We start from the raw sequence: 13,316 nt of genomic DNA, 5'->3' as shown, positions 1-13,316 counted from the left end.
TGTCATATAAAAGGTAGCTACAGCAAATTATCTGTTAAAGCATGCTGCACGGCCCCTTACTTCCTGGAATGTTCCACTGAACGTAATAGAAATACTCTACTGGAGAACTACTACTCAGGATGAATAATTGTGAGACTCTGCCTACCATATATCTGTCATGATCATCTAAGATAAGTGATATTTGGGACAATGTATTCCACTACAGACTTCTCACAGAATACCCAAACTGTGTAAAATAGCAGAAACCTTACAAGAGCTGCAGATAAATAACTAAGATTGATTATCTAATACCATTAGGTCTATTACATTCAAGGGCCTTAAAATTGAATAACAATAATAATTTTTTAAATTTACAAATAAAATGCTAAACTAAGGTTACAATAGCATAAAAACAATGATGATAGACTACTGTGATGACAGTTCAAAAGGGATGTGAGATTTAAGTCTCTGCTGCTAATACTTTTATTAAATGCTAAACCTATACATTGGAGACTTCCGATCATGAAATATATTGGCATTTACATTAAAGAGAGAGAGCTACTCATAGACGTTACTATTTATAAATGATATCTCTTTTATGTATATACTACCAGAATTATTTGAAGGAATGCTGATATTGAGAAATGAGTATTGATTAAAAGAGAAAAACAATCACCAAGAAAATGAAGCACTGAAATCAGACCAAAACATTAAATAAAAGAATGAACAGTACCGCTAACTTGGAGTAGCACTTCCTAAGAAACACATACAGTAGCAAAATCTGTTTTAATTGCATACGGGGACTTTGCCTGGATTATGCCCAGGCACATGACAAACCGCTACCAAGTCCCCTGTTGGGAGTGAAGGACAAAAAGGGCTTTTACTTGGCTTGTTGCCACTTTTCTCAGCAACAAAAAGTAAGTCACTAGTCACAAAACAAGAGTCCCCTGGATCAAGCCAGCCACCCCCTAGGGAGGCTCTGGCTGGCAGCAGTTCCAGCTTCCCAGTGCCCAGCACTGGGGGCTGCCAGCTCTTCTCCTTGGCATCAACTAAACTGGGCTCCCCAGCTGTCCCCTCTGTTTACCTCTCCTCTGCATTGCTCTGGATCACCACCTTCCTTTTAAAAGATATTGCATAGCAAAGAGAGGCCGTTTAAGACTCCAAGTCATTAAATATTCTCCTGATTATGGAGTTGTCATATTTTATGTTTCAGAATGGTATGAGATTTCATTGCCTCTGGCAAGAGCAATGTGTACACGCCTACTGCATCACGAGTAGGCACAGAGTCATCAATGGTTAACTGACTAAATAAAGGACAAAAACTATCACTGGGACACAAGCAAGGGTCATAATAAAAGATCTGGGTGGGTTCTAATTCCTTAAGAACCTACAAGGCTTAGAGATCCTATGAGAAATGAGTTGTATAGTTCTTGTAAGCACTCAACTAGTATATTTTGAACTTTCCACAGATGTCAGCAAAGATTGATCATCAAATAAAGAGATATTGTCTGTCTGGTGAACAGAGAACAAGAAACAAATCTCAGCTACTCAGAAACTCTGTTTTAATGACAAATGGAGAAACAAGCTATGGAAGAGATCATTTCCGGTATGCATTTTGCAATACTTTTTTATGTATCTTTACAGACAAGGGGAGGAGTAAAATAATTGAGTGTCACTTGCCACCATGATACCACCACACAGACCTAGCCTTTCTCCACCTTCCAAATTTCTAACTTGATCACACTGCTGCTGAAAATGACATTTTATCAGTTTCCCCAAGAATCACACAAACGTTGAACTAATGCCTAGTAAAGAGCGTTCACTGGGGCATTATTCAACATTTTGTACACTTGCATTGGAAACCATTCTTCTGTTTTCTGGTGCAGATCTAAACCTTCCTTGGCTGGAACAGAGAGTCGTATCTCTGGGTTGGTTTTCTATAAGAATATTCTTGCTTTTTATTTTTTTTTTTTTTTTTAGTTTTTCAGTTAATCTCAGGAGAACCATATTTGCTTTTCTTATAGCACTGTATTGGTTTCAGAACTTTTAAGATTTATAGTTCTCCAACAAATTTAGCAATATCACCCTTGACAGAAGATAAATAAAACAAAGGAAAATTATTATATGACTTCTAGATACATCAGAAATAGCGTATCAAGACCATTAAGAAATTCTTAACCTTATAATTTACCTATTTTTATAGTAATATAGGATTTTTCTCTGCATTTTTATCACCACTGCCCTATGAGAAAACAGCTGAATTGAACTACCTATACTTTCCCTTGGAATTATGTCTGAAATGTTTATAAATAGTTGATAAAATTTAAACTAGTTAGCACAGCGAACACTGTTTTATGTTTGTAACCCTATCTAGATCATCATTGCATTGGCTTCAGATAGGAAAAGATAGTACATGAGGTTTTTTCATAACTACAAAAAAAAGATAATATAGAAAACCCCAATAGAAAGGCTGTAGGTTGGATTTCCCTGCTGTAATTAATAACATATACAACAACATAAGTAATGTTAACTCCTTTAAATAACCCTGATCTCACCATTATATTTTATGCCTTTGTTTCAAAGTGTCAAGAACAATTTCAATATAAATAATAAAATGTAAAAATAAAAGTTAAGAATAAAACCAAACATCCCAGGATCTACGTCTTTAATGGAAAGAAGGATGAGGAATAAAAGAAAAGACCCACACACTTGCACAAACACTGTCATCTCCGGCTGGTTAAATTGTTCGTCAAAAGGGAATAACACACAACTTCGGAGTAAGCGTTCTTTGAAAACGAATCAGTTCCAGGTCTTACACAGAGATGCTAATGTAACATATCCCAAATATGTGTGTTTCATTGGTTTTGTAATAATATATCCTCACTCCAAAAACAACGCTATGCCCAAGTGTTTAATTTAAGAGACCTTAAACACATGTACTTTTTTAGGGTTATTTTTGGAGAACTTCCTTAAAATTTTGTTCTGTCGGTTTCTTTGATTTTTTTTTTTTCTTTAAATGGTGTCCAACCCCCAAGGCAACCTTAATAAAGTCAATGAAATTATACAGGTGGAAAGGACAAAAATGCAGTCTCTGGATTTCAAATAGTGGCGACATTGGTCACACCATTAAGCCTGACACAAGAACCTTTTAATTTAAATGTAATCTCCAAAAGACCAAATTACCAGCAACATGTTCTCATTAATTCCTGTAAGGGATGCTCAAGCTTTGACCCTTTATTGTTCTCCTTATCGAGAAGTGGCTGAGTCATAGTATTAATAAGCCATCACTCATTTAAGTGGTCATTCACTGCTGGGCGGGGAAAAGATAGGCTCATCCTTTTGAAGTGGGAATAGGCAAGCAAGGCTGCTGTAATAGGCTGTGATTATTTTCACTATGAATGCTCCCCCAGCTTTCAAAAATTAAAAGGAGCACTCATTTTCCTGCTTGAGTATTTCTCACACTGGCAAAAAATGAACACTTTGAAATGTAAATGATTTAATCTTTGCAAACCCCTGCTTCAGAGGGAGGAACAGCTTCATTTACAAAATGAAGACATTTTAGGAAATGATTATCATTGTAAAATTGAGGCCAGCAGGGAGTCTGAGTTCAAACTCTTAGAATATCAGCAGTGTAACAAGTTTGATCTTCCTTACTGCATTGCTTGCATTTGCTTCTCCGGGTTCCAGCAGAGAGCCATTGTCAGTCAGAACTTGTTCCCACTCTTTTCCCTTGGTTAAATAAAATAGTTATGCTTATTATTTAGAGTTAGTCAGTCCAATAAAATTCAGGGCAAGACTAAAAATAAAAAAGGAAGTTCAAACTTATTTTGGTTAATGTAGACGCTATCTGCATATTCAACTTAGAACTTTAAAAGGCTGACAGTGCTGAAGGCAATTTTTTTATTTTTTATTTTTTATGCATAGTTCAGGCAATAGCATTGGGTAATGTCACTACACTGTCCTATCAATGTTTGGGAAGGAGACCACCCATAACGGTGAGAGAATATTTCATTTAAAATTTAAACATTAAGTCCTTAATCTCTCTTCTGCAACTTCCAACTAGAATGACAATTATTGTTGGTGGCATTATGGGGTTTTATGGTATCAGTCAGGCTCATTATGAACTGGTGGAGATGACAAATTTGTATCACAAATGATAACAGCTACCATACGGTAACAGCCATTGACACGAACTACAGAGTCTGACCAGTACAGACACCTTCCCTGCACTGATGGGCATTTCAGCTGGAAATGATGGAAATTTATTAGAAACAAGGATCAATCTGTGTGAAGCAGATCTCAGAATTGAGGAGTTACAATGCTATTGGTGATCTTGAGATATAAGTTCATCACCTTTTAACTAGTGTTATATTTTAATTTTCAGCGGAGTTACTTATCTCTGCCATTCCTGAAGAGCCATTTCTGTCTCCCAGCCTGATACACTGAAAAGTACAGCTTAAAATTAAAATGTCAAAATGCCAGTTTCCTTACAAAGATCCTTGCTACACCCCTGAAGCTACACTAAAAAATCCTTCAATAGCACGGACGAGACTCTACAGTTATTTTGTGCAAGAAATACACCTGTGTATCCATGACATATGAGAGAAAAATACCAAATTAGGCAGTATTCAGTATCTGTCTGATATTTTGTAGAAGGATAGATAAGATTGAAGGGCTGCTTGTATTCAAGTAACGCAGTATGATTTGAAGTAGGTTTAAAAGCTGGGTAGCAAACATGCAGGATGCTTGTCCAAACCAAATTTACGGAGGCTTATCTTTACTAATGATGGAAAGCAAAATACTGGCACTGGTTTTTCATGTTCCATAAAAAGAGAAGAAAAAACACGTTTCTACAAACAAAAACCCACAATTTTTCAAAATGTCCGAAATGCAGAAAAATATGTTAAAGTATTTCAAAAAAGACAGAAGAAAAAGTCTAAACAACATCCAACATATAGCCAGTCTCGTTGCTTACTGGTTTTTCTGGGTTTAAGCAGGTGTTTTGTTTGTGTGCACTGAAGTGTGAGGCAGCTGCTCTCTCTGAGGTATGAAGGACTCCATTATAAGCACCACTCGGCTCCCCTTCCAAGGCAAGTTTGCAAGCTGGGCGATGGCTGCGGAGGAGGAAGGCTCCACGCCCTTCCTTCGGGCAGCGCTTCTTTTCCTTAGTGGAACTATATACCTGACAAGCCCTGCAGATGGAAAATGAGGGAGCATGACCAGAAACAAATGCGAGAAAAAGTCACACAGAGTAAACTGAGGTTTTAATGCACATGGTCAAGTGCATCTCGCTGACTCCTGAAGGCTTTATGCGAGTTCTGGTTGACACTGACCTGAAAGATAGCTGTTTAGTGGAAGACTGACCTCTTACTGTCAATATTACTCCTTTAGCTCTTTAAAGGATCTAAGAAGTTTTAGATTTGATGCTTACAAGAAGTCAAACTGTGAGAATGTCTAGAGCTGGATAAACATAAAATTAAGAATATATATGTTTTGATGAACTGATAGTGTAACAGATAACCAAAAGCTACTCCAGATCATCAACTCCCTGGAGCAAAACCTACTCATTTATTTGTACAAAAACAGCAAGACACCACTTATTGGGTAATAAGTAAGGTATCCCTCAGCCTTTCCCTGCCTCATACCCTGCAGGAGAGGGGCCAGAGCACAGGAGGGAGAAGGAATCGACGCAGTGAAACTTTACTGAGCTAGAAGGGAAATCAAGGAAATTCACAAAGTTTCTGAGATCTGAACTTTTAAGCAGACTGTGACTTTAACCCTAAGAGAATTTATATTACGATTACTATTAATTCTATCCTACTGCCAACAACGCTTAATATTGTGTCTCCCAGTTATTTCTCTCTGTTGAGAAATTAAGTTTAACACATCTTAATTAAGTTTCTCAGAATATTGAAAAGTGAAGTTCAGATCAAAGGTATGAACTCGAACACTGCATGTACCATTAAACTCGGGATGATAGGTAACAACGGTACTGTGTGGATTCTGCTTCTTTAGCTCCACATTCTGGGCAACTAATGCAGTATTTTACACGACATTTTTGGAGAAGTTGAAATCAACTCTGTGTGACAACTTCTGAAAGTCGTGAAGTAGGGAGCTTAGCTACTCGCCCAGGACTCTTTAGGAATGATCTGCTTTGAACTACTTAACAAATACTGTGCTTTGTCATTAACTCATTATCTCTGAAGTTCCCACAAACTGCTTCCAAGTAATTTTCTTAATATTCTCTTCAGTGACAGATATTTTACACATTAAATCTATTTTTCATGTTAGCCTAATGAACAAGAAAGCTGATGTAATCCACTGGGGGAACATATATTCTAGTTTTCATTCATGCTTTAGAGTATTGTCACAGTTCAGCACAAAGGAATAATCTGATTGTTTCTCGTAAAGCAAGAACAAATCATGATTGAAGGATTTCTTCTATTTAAAGCTATGCTTTGCAAAGCCTATTGAACTTGTTAGAAGAGTCATCTCTGATGCGTACACTAACTACACAAAGCTGCTGCACAGTTGCCATTCAAGAGCTAATTTAGTACCAAAAGGCCAATATTGCTGACTTGCAGATTACAAATATCATGAGATATTAATTTATTTATATTTAAATCAGGCTAAAAGATTAAGAGAAACTTTCAGTAGATCCATTTACAATTAAAATGAGTGTAAGTTTGAATTACTTTCTTATGATTTGGTACAGCTGGGATTTGAAAGAGTTGCCGCCAGACTGCTGCAAAGCATTTGCCTTTGACAAAACAATGCGAAATTTGTGTAAGTGGGTGAAAGAGCATTAGATTATGTCACCTTGTAGGTCAGCTGGAAAATACAATATGTATTCTGATTATGAGAAAGGCAAAAAACAGGTGCTTGGCGATCGGGGCTGCAGAATGACAGTAGGGGAGGATGGCGGAGGCCGGATTCCCCCCCCCCGCTATCACCTTCCTTCGCTCAGGCTCCCAAAGGAGCAGGGGCGGTTCTCATAGGTTTGACCTCTGGGCAAAGATAACTCTTTCATACCCCCTGTTCCACTTTTCCACTTTGTATCCAAGTCCTCTGCTATAAAATGTAAAACCAGCACATAGAACATACTGCTTTGGAGGTCTGCCACTTGCATTCAGGCAACCATTTGTACTTTTGCAGGCGTAATCAATCTCCTGTTGCTATCAGCAGGGGAGTGGAGCTTTGCTGCTTTATGGCTTAAAAGTAGTTTTGTGCAAATTCTACTTCCCTCCCCCTCCCTTTAGCTCCACTACTCACAGGATTTCCAGGGACATGGGCTAGAGCTGAGAAAAGGAGCTTGTTTGATTTAAGCACAGAGGGGGTTTTTGTGTGTGTGTTTATATTTTCTCTGCATCTATTAAGGGGTGAGGGGGAGAGACTTCATTTATATGTTAATATTAGCCGGCACCCTGACTAAACTGACAGAACTATTTCATGGGAAGCTGACAAATTTTGTCAGCTAGGCTATCTTTCCACATCTCAATAGTGGCAATAATCTTGATTAGCAAAACAATTGGGGGCCAAAGAAGTCCTGCTGCTCCAAAGACCCTCTTCTCAGGTTACAGTTTGCTAATGTGATGAATCCAGAGAGTCCTTCAAGCTTGAAAAAAATTCCCCAAAGCAGCTGAATTTAGGCAAATGAAGGGAACCATTTTGGAGGCCGGACAAAAGGGGTTAATTTGATCGACCATGTCTCCATAGTCTTATAACAATCATTTACTTAACAAGCATAGAGAGAGTCATTCCATGGAAACTGGTGGAGTTAACAGAGGAAGTTCGAATAGAATATCTGTTTATCCCAGATGTGTGGGAATTTTAGCCAAAAACCAACACCACATAATTGCTGCCTGCGGTATTGATTCTTACATAGAAACAACTGCAGAACTAAAGGCCTCTAAACACGTTATGAAGGCCTTGTCTATGAAACAGTACAAGCTTCCATTTTTATTAGCTCGTTGCATCGCTAATAAAATCATTAGAAATTAACTGTTGCAGGGAACAGAAATGAACTAAAAAGGTTTGCGCAGTCCTATTTTCAGTGCAATTTATGGCACCTATTTTTGTTTGCAAGCTAAGTTATTTTGTAGTATTTTTGAGGCATATTGATTCATCTTCATGCTGTTTATTGCATTATTACATAACGAACCAGATTCTGAATTATATTTATGCAGCTCAAGTCTGATGTATTTCTTCTAGTGGAATTATGCTGTGTTTGCTTTAAAACAGAACAAATGGTTACTAGAATTGTAATTAGATAGAAATTTACTTGGTCCAGGTCAGCATAGAATATAAAAATACAATACAACATAACCATCTTGGTTTTGTGCCCTATCCCACACTTATTTATGCATGTAATTAATTTATAAATCTGCCATAAATTGATCTAAAGTAGCTATTATTCATGAGATGGATTCTGTTTAAATCTGAGGGCCGATGCAATTTGCAGACTTGCATTGAAAAGTTCACAATAAAAAGTACTAAAACTTCATCTCTTTTCACACAGTCTCCCCCTATTTTTGGAGTAACTTCTTTATTCTGGTACTGAAATAAAAATTACCATTTATAGCCTGTTTTGTAACAGTAAGGGATTTGACCTAGTGTGTACACACTGGTGAATATTAGCGTAAGTATACATTTTGCCAGACATCAAACACAGGGTTCTTACAAAATGCTGAGCTTCGAAGAAGACCCATCTGTCTTCGATAGGTTTGAGAACTAAACCTCACTTATACATTCTGCAAGTATGAAAGAGGGACCACTTATTATGAAGAATGAGAGGAAGAGAAACTCTGGCATTTTTGGTTCTTGTTCTTTTGTACATCTGTGGTGCTATACACGCCATTTAGCAGGAATCCACTCTTTCAAAGATGCCAGTTATAATCATAAGGATTTTGATACATTTATCATGCTCCCTTCACACTTCAAAATATTTTCTTGATAACTTAGAATCTATGATAAACGTCTCCAACTTAATTAATTTTAACGTGAGCAAGTAAATTTTCTTCTATTTCACTCAAATTTGGGATAGGATGTAAATGGGAACATATTTTTAAAATTTATCACTTGCACAGTTAAAGATAAATACACAGGCAGAAAGTTTTGGTCCATAGTTGGCACACACTTTCACAGTGACAGCAGTCAGGAAAAAGAGCATGCAGAATCTCCACTCATAAAGAACTTCCAACATTTACACTATCATAAATTAATGTGCACTTACATTTAATTTGTAAGACAGATATCTGAACTGTACAATCAGAAGTTTCTCTCTTTCCTTGAAATCAGTGGAGTGCCTTTAAAGATTAAGTAATACAAATTACGCAGAAAAACTCTGTTTGATGGCAGTTGAAATTTTGCCTGAGTTAAAAGATTTACCAATAATGTGGCATACTTGCAACCAAACAAAGCAGACTTAAAAGAGTTTTCTCCCCACGCCCCCCCAATATTTGTTTGGAAACTCTGCACACAGCCTCTATTTTTCAGCATTCTGTGCTTCCAGATGTTCATAACTGGATTAATTTTTTAGGAAGCTGAGGTGCTCTGTTTTATACCATCTGTCACAGAGTAGTGAAAAAGAAAAGGAAAACACATTATATGACTAACATCAAACTGTTACATGCTCTGTAAGAATCATATATTTTTTATCATATAGATCTCTACCTCTACACAAGTATCATAACTCTCTCATTTAAGGCTGCTTTTAACGATGGCACAGGTTACAGTGGCAGTAGAGGCACAGAAGCTATGCAGCCCTTACATCATGTGGCTCCTAAGGAACTCATTCTCCATCTACCTGTGATGACCATGAAATTCTTTTACTTTCATTTGTTCAACCTTGCCGAACATCAGACAACATCTAAATCTGAAGTTTTAACCCAAACAAAAGCTTCCTTATGGCGTCACACTCAGTTCATTCCTTTTTAGCTTAATATGGTACAAACTTTCAAACAACTAAGCGTGAAATCTTTTATGCAACTTGAGTGGACCAAAGCTCTCATCCTAACTATGCACACCTTAGATTCTAGCAATGACTGAGTAAGGCTTGGAAGCTCTCACTGGAAGAAGGACTTTTCCCCCCTGTAGCCAGGGCCACAAATAGTCCACTGAAAGGCAATGAGCTCCGATGTGCATTATCACTCTGGAGTGCCCTCTCTGAGGGATCTTGGAGGAGATAAAGATGGAGACAGCCTGGAGATGACACAGAGCCTTGGGGTTAATTTGCTTACCAGTTCCCTGTGATATAGGATATTTCCTTACCAATTTTTGTTAATATTTACACAGTGAGTTCAGATAGTGACTGGCCATAGTTCATTTCAAACTGTAATTGTTTAAGTGACAGTACATATTCTCCGCTTGCTACTGGGAGAGACAGCCAGCATTCCCTTTGAGGTTTTGTTTAGGCAGGATATCCAAGGCTTCTGTCTGTAAAAACATAGAACTAGCATAGGTACTGATACTGCTCTGTTCTAGTTTTGTCCCCTTCTGACACATTTCCAAAAAGATCGTAAGTGAAGAAGAAACTCACATCAAAACACTGACATAAATGCTTTGCACTATTTTAAGGAAAAGATAATAGCTTTGGTCTGGTTCCAAATATCGTCAGCAGGATGAACAGAGGACAACATTTAGTTATAGATTAATAATCCAAAGTACAAATAGTTCTGAACAAATAAGAAAAACATAAAACCACAATATTAAGCAAACCAGAGGACAAAGATCACTCTAAATTCTCAGAGCTACATTATTTTTAAGTGGTGACACAAACCACACATAAGTCATTGAACGCTGTGATGTCAATATCAAGGTGAATCAGCCTGAATCATACATGCCACAAAGAGTTATGAAATGTAAAAGCCAAGTAAAGCATGTGGAGCTTAAACGAACAGCAGTGAACTCACTGAACCAGAAAATGGAAATTTTTTCAAAAGTTCACAATTCAAATCATCTGAGTTGCAGAGTATAATGCCAAGTTATACATTAAATAATCAAAGAAAATTTCACAGGAAAGCAAATCAGCTATAAAATTCTGTTATTCTTATGTTACTGTAATAGGTTAAAACCATTGGAATCAACTTGCATTAGATAATCCTCTGCTTATAAGAATTTACCTAAAATAACTGATTGTTAACTTATCTAGGAGCAAATGAAGAAAACAAGAGACAAGGATTTCTTCCACCAGGAAAACAGGAACACGCTTCTCTGGAGAGACAAATTTTGAACTATCGTGTAAACTGCAACTCACCTCACAGTCTGATTTTGCACCGTGTTTTTCAACTGCTCATCCTGTAGCTCATGCATCATTACCTCTGAAGAATTATTCTGCGAAAGCTAAATGTGGCACAGGCCAGAACACTACATAAAACCTGCTCCCCCAATCTTCAGTGCAGAATTAAAGATAAATACGTGTTTCTGTATAGAGTTGAATTTTGCCATGAATTTTGCATTAATTCTCAGACAATAATTTTGTAATATCACTAGCCTAGGACATAAACAATTTCCTGTCATCCATTGATAACACCAGAATGGTCATCCATCTATCATTGTAAGAAAACTATTTTGTCAGAAAAGGTTGTTAGATATCACACAATGAATGCCTAGGCTATCAAATTAACTATTATCTATCCACCCCAGACAATCTTCAAACTGTGTTTCTCCTCTAAAAATTAAAAGCGTACAGCGCTGTAGATCTCAGGTCACGGGCACATTAACGCATTCCCATTATATCAAGAATTATTTATCAACAATGCTTCCTGTAAATTTACCTGCTCCCACTCCAACACAGATCTTTTCAAAATAATCCTTACTTTGTGATCAGAAAAAAAAAAAATTACGTTAAGATTGATACACTTATAGAGCCAAATAATTTTGTGCTCTGGAATTATACACGGATACTTTCATTACTATCATGGTTTGCTTCATAACTTTCCTCAGATCTGTTACCTAATAATATTTTATGTAGGTGAAGTGTCACAGAAATGGCTATACCCCCTAGTGAAATATAAACTCTGAACTTGCACGATTGTGCATCTTCTTTAACAAAAGCAACTTGGTCATAATTTCCAGCTGCTTTTCTTTATGAATATATTTATTTTTGCCTTATAAATAAATAGAAATACTGAAAATAAACAAACAAAAATATTTCACATGCTTACATTTTGAGTTCAGCTGCATAAATCTACATTTATGAATAAAACATCATAGAGAATGGAAAAAAGAGAATGTTTCATGCTTTGAATTGACACAATTTATACCTGAAGATCTCCCGAACAGTCTGAGGTTTGGTAACCCTTGTGTTATAACTGAAACTTTCCCAAATCCTATCAGCTTCAGCTCCCTGTGTTGCTGCTGAGAGTGTATTGTGCTAAAATTTGATACAATGTAACACATAAAATAGCTTTCTTTTATCTTCTAAAAAAATATTTCTTTAAATTCTCAATGAAATATGAATCAAAGTTTGGTATTCAAGGTGAACTGTTCATTAATCATAAACAAAACGATTAAATCAAGGACACATCAGCACATACTGTAAAAATAAAAGATTGCACAAGCCTTTTATTTAATATTAACTTAAGTATGCTTTTCTGTGAATTCTAGGAAGTTGGTTATTCCAGCTTAAAGTTAATATTTCCTCAGAAAAAATTGTATCATGTGATTATTCTTCATGAAGTTAGATAGCTTTATACATGTTAATGGTTAAACTACTTCACAAATAGCATTAAAATAGAGAGGAGTGCAGAGAAATTCTATTGATTGTCTTGTCTTTGAGTTGCTCTGACATATAATATTGAATAAAGCTTATAATAGGAAGAATGATGAAAATATGTTCAGAGGAGCATATGCTGCTTTTATGGAACTACACATGATGTAGAAGAGAAACTCAAAGATCATATATTTGCTATCCTTAGATCTCGGGACAATCTGCAGGCCAGCCTAGCTCCTACTGCAAATTCGAGCAGTTCCGCAAAGAACTCCTCTTTCTGTTTCTGCTGTTTATCTTCTTTTTCATAAATTGACCAATCCATTCAAACAATATGCAAGCTACAGCTGTTCATGAGAGAGGAAAAGGGGTCATACCTTCGATAGTTATCACAGTTTTCACTAATAACTGTTGTTTTTGGTTTGTTTTTTTTTTTTGGCGGGGGGGTGCTGTAGGGGAAAGGAACTCATCAGTATGACAAGTGTTAAAAGTAATGGTTTGTATTCTCAACATAGTACCTATCTCCTTCACACATATTTTACATCCACTTTTAATTTAACAACGGAAAGCTGGGGAGGGACTCTCTCAGGGAGTGGAGCGATAGGACAAGGGGTAATGATTTTAAACT

The 13,316-nt window shown here is 36.7% G+C and overlaps 1 long non-coding RNA gene across 1 annotated transcript in view; it reads right to left on the bottom strand.

Moving 5' to 3' along the window:
- LOC128908790 (uncharacterized) overlaps positions 1 to 11,196 on the bottom strand; it is a 115,475-nt gene extending 104,279 nt beyond the window's left edge. The window contains exon 1 of the long non-coding RNA XR_008466097.1: positions 11,100 to 11,196. This is a non-coding gene — a long non-coding RNA (uncharacterized LOC128908790). The remainder of the gene's footprint in view (positions 1 to 11,099) is intronic.
- Between the last annotated feature and the right edge of the window lie 2,120 nt (positions 11,197 to 13,316).

This window comes from Rissa tridactyla, chromosome 4 (assembly GCF_028500815.1).
Source record: "Rissa tridactyla isolate bRisTri1 chromosome 4, bRisTri1.patW.cur.20221130, whole genome shotgun sequence".
Taxonomy (NCBI): Eukaryota; Metazoa; Chordata; class Aves; order Charadriiformes; family Laridae; genus Rissa; species Rissa tridactyla.
This window is presented reverse-complemented; position numbering and strand designations above follow the sequence as displayed.